Source organism: Parus major, chromosome 13, assembly GCF_001522545.3.
Source record: "Parus major isolate Abel chromosome 13, Parus_major1.1, whole genome shotgun sequence".
Taxonomy (NCBI): domain Eukaryota; kingdom Metazoa; phylum Chordata; class Aves; order Passeriformes; family Paridae; genus Parus; species Parus major.
The window spans coordinates 16029801-16037113 of record NC_031782.1 but is presented as its reverse complement, the minus strand read 5'-3'; positions in this window follow the sequence as shown (position 1 = coordinate 16037113).

The following is a 7313-nucleotide window of genomic DNA, read 5'->3' as shown; positions in this document are numbered from 1 at the left end:
CAGCCTTTCCTCCCAGCAGAGCTGCTCCATCCCTCTGCTCATCCTGGAGCCTCCTCTGGCCTGGCTCCAGCAGCTCCAGGTGCTCCCTGTGCTGGGCCCGGGGCTGGGGCAGCTCTGCAGGTGGGGTCTCACCTGAGCACAGGGGCAGAATCCCCCTCCCTGCTGCGGGACCAGCCCTGGGCTGGGTTGGTTTTCCTGTGCCACCACAAGGATTTCCCCATTCCCAGCTCTCCCTGCTCTGTCTGTGCTGTCCCAAAGCTTTGGTGCCTCTGTGCCTGCAGTGTCCCTGCTCCTCGTGCAGCCCCATCCCAGCTCCATCACCCCAGAATGTCCCAGGCAGCTCCAGCAAAGCCCCTCTGCAGGAAGGGATCCAACATCCACAGGAGACATTTCAACCTTTCCAGGGTTTTTCCCCAAGCCAAGGGAGCAGCCTCAGGTGGAGGCAGGAGACTCCCATCAGGATCAGGAGCACAGCCCTGCTGTCCCAAAGCTTCTCTCTCCTCCCGAGGACTTTAGAGGGATCTGACCCAGGTGCTCAGCTGGCCTCAGCACCGTGGTGCCTGCGGGCTCAAAGGAGCTCCAGCCAATTTCCCCAAAAATCCCCTTCTCCTCACTCATCTGCATTTGGCTTGGCTGGGAGGTGGGAGCTGTTTCCCAATCTTTCCAGCCACACGTTTTCCCTGGGCCTAACCCGGGATTAATTGGGTTTGGAGCTGGGGCTGTGGGGAGGCTCTCATGTCCTCCGGTACGGTTTGACTCCTGAGTTCCTTGGCAATTCTAATTCCTCGCTCACACTTCGAACAGCAATTCCTTGTTATTTTTAGTCCTAAAACATTATGAACATAGAGGAAACGAGACACCTACAGAAGTTGCCCCTGTGCAAAATTATGAATGATTCAAAAGTGCTGTCGCAATTGCCAAGCTCTCCTGTTCTAAAAAGCTTTGTAATATTCACAGTATGGGCTCGGCTGGCTCCTGAGCAGTGCAAAGCACCCGGCAGAAATTAATTGTCGAGCCCTGCATTTACCCTCAGGGAATCAGAGATAAAAGCACCGAGATTGGGGGGGATGATAAGGGAACCCCACCCTCCACCCTGCGCACAGGGAAACCGCTCCTGCCTCAGTTTCCCCTCGCTCTGGGGTGGGAAAGCGGGAATATTAACACTGGGGGATCCTGTTAAAGCAGCTTTAAGGGGTTGGATCAATTAATTCGCTGCCGGTATCTCGCGGTGCAGGTGTTCGGTGTCCCCGTGGAAGTCACCGTGGGGCCGCTCGCTGTCACTGCGAGCTGTGGGGTGACCGGGGGATTTATATTTGTACAATGGCCTCGCTGTCGAGGCGGACGAGCCCCTGACATGGCAGCACTTATAGTCCATAAAGCAGCAATTATCCCTGTTATTAGATCATCCCATTTCCAGCCGGAATCCTTCGCCTGTGGAGCATGCAAAGCGAGCCGGTGCCTCTCCCAGTGCCGGGCTAATCTGTGCTAATCCATTATGTAAATCACCCGGACAATAACCAGAGACAAACGCTCTGTGTCTTCCGAGCATCCCGCCCTCCTTAATGAAATTCGACCCTCAAAGGCGATGGTTTGGGCTGCAGGCTGCCGGGAGAGCTGGCTGGGAAGAGCACCCGCACTTGGCAATTGGGAGGCGCAGTTTGGAGCCCTGGGGCACCTCCTGAGCTCTGCCTTTCCATGGGGCTGCTGCTGAAGCTGTCTCCGAACATTCCCCGGCCCTTCGAAACGGGACCCCTGCCCCTAAACCAGGTCATAAACCAGGAGCGGCTGCTGCTGCTCGGGGCAGTGCTCTGCACGTGGAGTCTCCAAAAGGCGGCGTTTGTGACCAGGACCTTCGGGAATCTCAGGGACAATCACACCTGACTAGGTCAGGACAGAGAGTGTGTATTTTTCCTACTCAAAGCCACCATGATGGTGACATCTCCCTGTGACAGCAGTGGGGCACTGGATGAGATCCCAAAGGGCAGCAGAGCCCTTTGCAGTGCAGGGGATGGAATTCCTGACCTCAGGAACAGCAGGTCCACGCTGGAGAGCTTCTCCTGCGCGTCCATCCTGCCCCTGGACACAGCTCAGACACCTCTGAAGGTGCCCAGGTGACTCTGAGGTGTCACCAAGGGGCTCTGCCCACACTGGTGGCTCTTCCTCATTGCAACTTGTGTGGCTGTTCTTTACAGACCCCTTTTTATGGATCCCTCAGCACTGATTCCTTATCCCCTTTTTATGGATTCCTCATCACTGTTTCCTTATCCTGTTTTTATGGATTCCTCAGCACTGATTCCTCACAAACCCCTTTTTATTGATCCCTCATCCCGTTTTTATGGATCCCTCAGCACTGATGCCTCTTCCCGGGTTCTGTGGTGCAGGTATTGAGGGGATAACGACCTGAGGGCACTCTCGTGTCTGCCACGAGGCCTGGCAGCAATCCACCGAGATCCAGGCTCTCCTTGGGCTGTGCTCCTGCTCCCCCATCGCAGCAGGGAGAAGCGAAGCCACAAGGGGATGCCAGATAGATTCTCCTCTCTGCCTGCGTTTCTGCTCCTTGGGAGGGAATCTGGGCTGTGGCGATGAATATTTTAGAAACGCGGGGCTTGGGAATCTCGATGGCAACATGTTTTAGCAGCACTCCGCGAAGCAAACACAGCCCTGGCTGTGTCTGTGCTCCCGCTGTCTGTCGGCATCTCCGAGCCGAGCTGCGAGACTCCGCCGGAGCCGCGCGTCGGAGCCTTTTATTCAAATAAACCTTGGGATAATGACATGCAGAAATCCTCTGCTCCCGCAATGTTGATATTGCACATTCGGGAGGCACCGCAGAGGGGGTGCATGTGGGCAGAGCCATACGGGCGGTGGCAGCTGCTGCCAGGCTGGCACAGCGGAGCTGCCGCCGCTCCAGACGCTTCCCACAGTCTCACACTTTGCTCGAGCACCGAATTCCCTGCCGAGTTTGGGGTGCTGAGCCCCTCCGCACATCCCGGGAGGGAGGGAGGATCCGCCAGCGGCGCGGTGCTGGGAGTTATTTCGGGAGAAGGCGCTTCGCTCCCGTGCTCGGGCAGCGCCAGAGGCTGCTCTGGGCTCATCCCGGCTGGAATTGCTCAGGGATGAGGCAGCTGCGAGGTGCAGTCCGGCTGTCTGGGGCCTGCACTGTCCCCTGGCTGGAGCTCCAGAGCCTGTGGAAAAGCCCTGGGCACGTGGGAGGTTTGGATGGAAGAGACAGACGGGATGCTGGAGCTGGAGCTGGACACCAGGACATCTCCAGCAGCTCTCCAGCCGCCCGTGGGAGCGCCTGCATGCAGCACTGGGCACTGCTGGCCCTCAGGACAGCCCTGTCCCCAGACTGACCATGGGGACAGTGACACTGCGGGCTCCACAGCCATCACGGAGCCCAAAGTGCCAAGGACACCTCCCTAAGCTGCATCCCGTGTGCCCCCTCCTCATCCTCATCCCCCTCCTCATCCCCATCCTTGTCCTTGTCCCCATCCCCATCCTCATCCTCATCCCCATCCCCATCCTCATCCTCATCCCCATCCTCATCCTCATCCTCATCCCCCTCCCCATCCCCATCCTCATCCTTGTCCTTGTCCCCATCCCCATCCTCGTCCTCATCCTCATCCCCATCCTAATTCCCATCCTTGTCCTTGTCCCCATCCTCATCCCCATTCCCGTCCCCAGGCTGGACTTTGTGAGGAACCTGAAGGTCGGGAGAGGCGGGAACGCCGTGGCTGGAGAGGATGGAGGCAGGAGCGCGACTCGGAACAATTCCCGCTGTTTCCTTAGGGAAAGGCACCTCCATTTCCTGCACGGATCAGGAAGCCCTGGAAAGGTGGGAATCCTGCAGGAGCGTCCCAGCCTCCAGTCCCACCTCAGATCTCCCACTGGGACCAGGCTGGATCACGCTGCTCCCCCAAGGAGGTGTTGCTTCATCAAATCCGGGCTGGATTTTGCCAGGAAAAGGAACTTTCATGGCAGACAGACGTGAAGGTGATTCTGCTTTTTTCACCCCAGCCAAATTTTCAAATACTTCTTAAAAAAAATGAAGAAAGAAGGGAATAAAACATGAAGGACCTCTTGGATATAATGCTGGAGGCTTTGGGGTTTTGAACAAAACAGGTTTTCTTCAGAAAAAAACACCACAAAACCCCACACAAACAACCTAGAACTGTTTTAAAATCTGGATTTTTATTTTTTTTGTGCAGAACCCTGCAATTTTGGGCCCAAATAATGTGGGGTTTTTTTATTAAATGAAACCTGTGTTTTTAATCTCTCACAGAAGAAACAAAGGATCCAAAGGGAATTGTGATAAATTATCCTGGAAATAAGGATAAATATATGCCTGGAAATAGGCACTCGTCATGTGCTGGCTGGTTCTGGAGCATCTTCCACCAGGAAAATAGGATTTTTCTGGGATATCTGTATGGTCACAGCTTGAGCTGGTCCAGTTTATCCTGTTTGGGCAATGAAATGATCAGAAAACCTCAAAAATTTGCATTCAGACCAAGCTGGTGCCTTGATGTGGCTGCACCAACATTCCCTCAGCTCCCTTCCCTCTGCTGGGATTTTTTCCTTCTGTCCCAGCTTTGGTTTCTTCCTTGTGCCTTCATCAAAACCAGAGGAAAATCTTTAAAAAATAAAATTAATAAAGCCACGTGGGGTGTTAACAATAAAATGAATGCAGGGGGGATGTTTTTGGAATCTTGAAGATTTAATTTTCCCCAAATAACCCATAAATAGGGGATGGAGAAACTTTGGGGTGCACCATTCCCATGGCAGTGACCACAGTCTTTTCCCAGCCCATTTTCTCTATTCCCATCCCCCTGGGGAAGGAATTTGCACTATTTAAAAATATTATAAAATTTTAAAATGATTATTATTTCTCAGGCTGGAACCCACCTGCCCATCCCATGGCACCCTGTCCTTCTCTCTGTCCTCTCCCAAACGCAATTCCTGGAGTCTGGAGATCCTCTTCCAGCTCCTTGGTCTGTATTATTGAATCCATTAATTTACAGCCCAGTTCTGTGGAAAAATCCCAGGATAATTTGGTTGGGAGGAACCTTTCAAGCCATCCAGCCCATCCCAGTGAGCAGGAACAGCTCCCACCGCACAGGGAGGCTCAGGGAAGCTGGAGTCACAGAACCATGGAATGGTTTGCCTGAGAAGAGACCTCAAAGGTCCAACTCCCTTGGGAAGCAAATTCTGGATTTGGGAGGATCACACAGAGCAGGGAGGCAGAGGGACATGGAGGAAACCCAGGAAGGGGATTTGGGGTGGATTTCCCAAGCCAGGAGCTCATCCTGATGCTCCAGGCTCCTGCGAGGATATTCCTGCTCCATGCACGGCGTGGGAGCCCAGTGACGGCTCTGATCAATGCTTTATGTCTAAATAATAATCAATAATCAGTAATCATTAAGATAATTTTTCAGCTTTCTGGGCTGATTTTGGAAGTTCCACGGCTCCTGCTGGTGCCGTTCCCAAAGTCCTGCCCACGCTTCCCTGTTTGGTACCTGCAATTAGCTGTGAGGAGATAAGACAGGTGTCACTAACGTTCAGACAGAGGAGAAGGAAGCAGCAATTTGCATAAATTAATTAAGAAACTGACCTCGTTCCCCAGCACTCCTCGGAGACAGAGCCAAACCCCCCAGTTTATCAAACCAACACTGACTTTGACACCTGAATCGAGCTCTCCCCAAACCAAACGACAAAATTAATCCCCAGCAGAAGCCGCCACAAGTCCCCTCCCTTCAGTCATTTATTTTTTCAGCCGTCCCAGCGATTTATTTTTAAACATATCAGGACGTTATGTTCCGTGACATTTCCCATCCACACAACACCATATGTATTGGCAAGTGATTCCTCCTGGAAGCTGCGGGCTCGTGGATGCAGGGAGAGCTGGCAGCTCGCTGCTCCCACCCCTTTTGGGGCTGTGCCCTCATTGTTCCACGGGCACCGCTTCCATTGGAGAGACCCGAGTGGCTGCTCCACAAAATCAGATGGATTGGGTTTTTCTGGGAGTGGTGGAGGCCACACCTTGGCTCCTGGAGCCCTGCAGGGTGCTGGGCATGGGATGCTGCATTCCAGAGCTGCGTTTTGGGTTTGGAGGAGTCTCTGGAAGGTTCAGCGGGTTCTGTGTGAGCCCTGACACCCCCACACTGAGATTTCCGTGCTCCATCAACTGGCACAGCCTGGGGACAGCAGTCACCAGCTCAGGGGGGATTTCATGGAACCCCAACATGGTTTGGATTGGAAGGGACCTTAAAGCCCATCCCATCCCACCCCAGCCATGGCAGGGACACCTCCCACCATCCCAGGCTGCTCCAAGCCCCATCCAGCCTGGCCTTGGGCACTGCCAGGGATCCAGGGGCAGCCCCAGCTGCTCTGGGCATCCTGTGCCAGGGCCTGCCCACCCTGCCAGGGAACAATTCCTGCCCAATATCCCATCCAACTCTGCCATTCCCTGGGTCCTGTCCCTCCAGCCCTTGGGAATTCTCTCTCTCCATGTTTCCTGCAGCTCCTGCAGGCCCTGCAAGGCCACACTGAGCTCACCCCAAAGCTTCTCCTCTGCAGGTGAACATTGCCAGCTGTGGCAGCCTTTCCTCCCAGCAGAGCTGCTCCATCCCTCTGCTCATCCTGGAGCCTCCTCTGGCCTGGCTCCAGCAGCTCCAGGTGCTCCCTGTGCTGGGCCCGGGGCTGGGGCAGCTCTGCAGGTGGGGTCTCACCTGAGCACAGGGGCAGAATTCCCCATCCAGATCTCCCTCCTCCTTGGGAAGCTGCTCTGATCCCTTTTCCCTCACAAATCATTCACCCAAATAAGTTCCTCAGAAAATTATTCCAAAGATAAACCTGGGAATGGTCATGGAGTTGGCCCCCACGCCAGGAAGTGGCTGTGCAAGAAGTGTCCTCACCTCTTGCACACTTTGACCTCCTCCCATCTCTGTTCTGGCCCAGCTGCTGCAGGGGAAGAGCACAAAGTGGAATTAAAGCACTTTTTAGCAAATCCCCATCAATAATTGACAGGAGGAAAAAACGAATCCAGGTGCTTGAAGACAGAGTGTAAACCATAATTAAAACCTCCCAGTGCTGCTCTGACAGATGGCACAATGCAGACCCTGAAAATTGTCCATGAACGTTGATTTGATATCTGAGAACGCCGGCTGCCAGCAGGCTGGGGTGCTGGGACTGCATCACTACTGAATCCCTGACATCCAGGGAGAAATTCTCTGGATTACCTCACCATTCCCATGAAACCATCCCAGAAATGGATGCAAGGAAGACCACGCTCTTCACAAATACCATCATGGATGCAA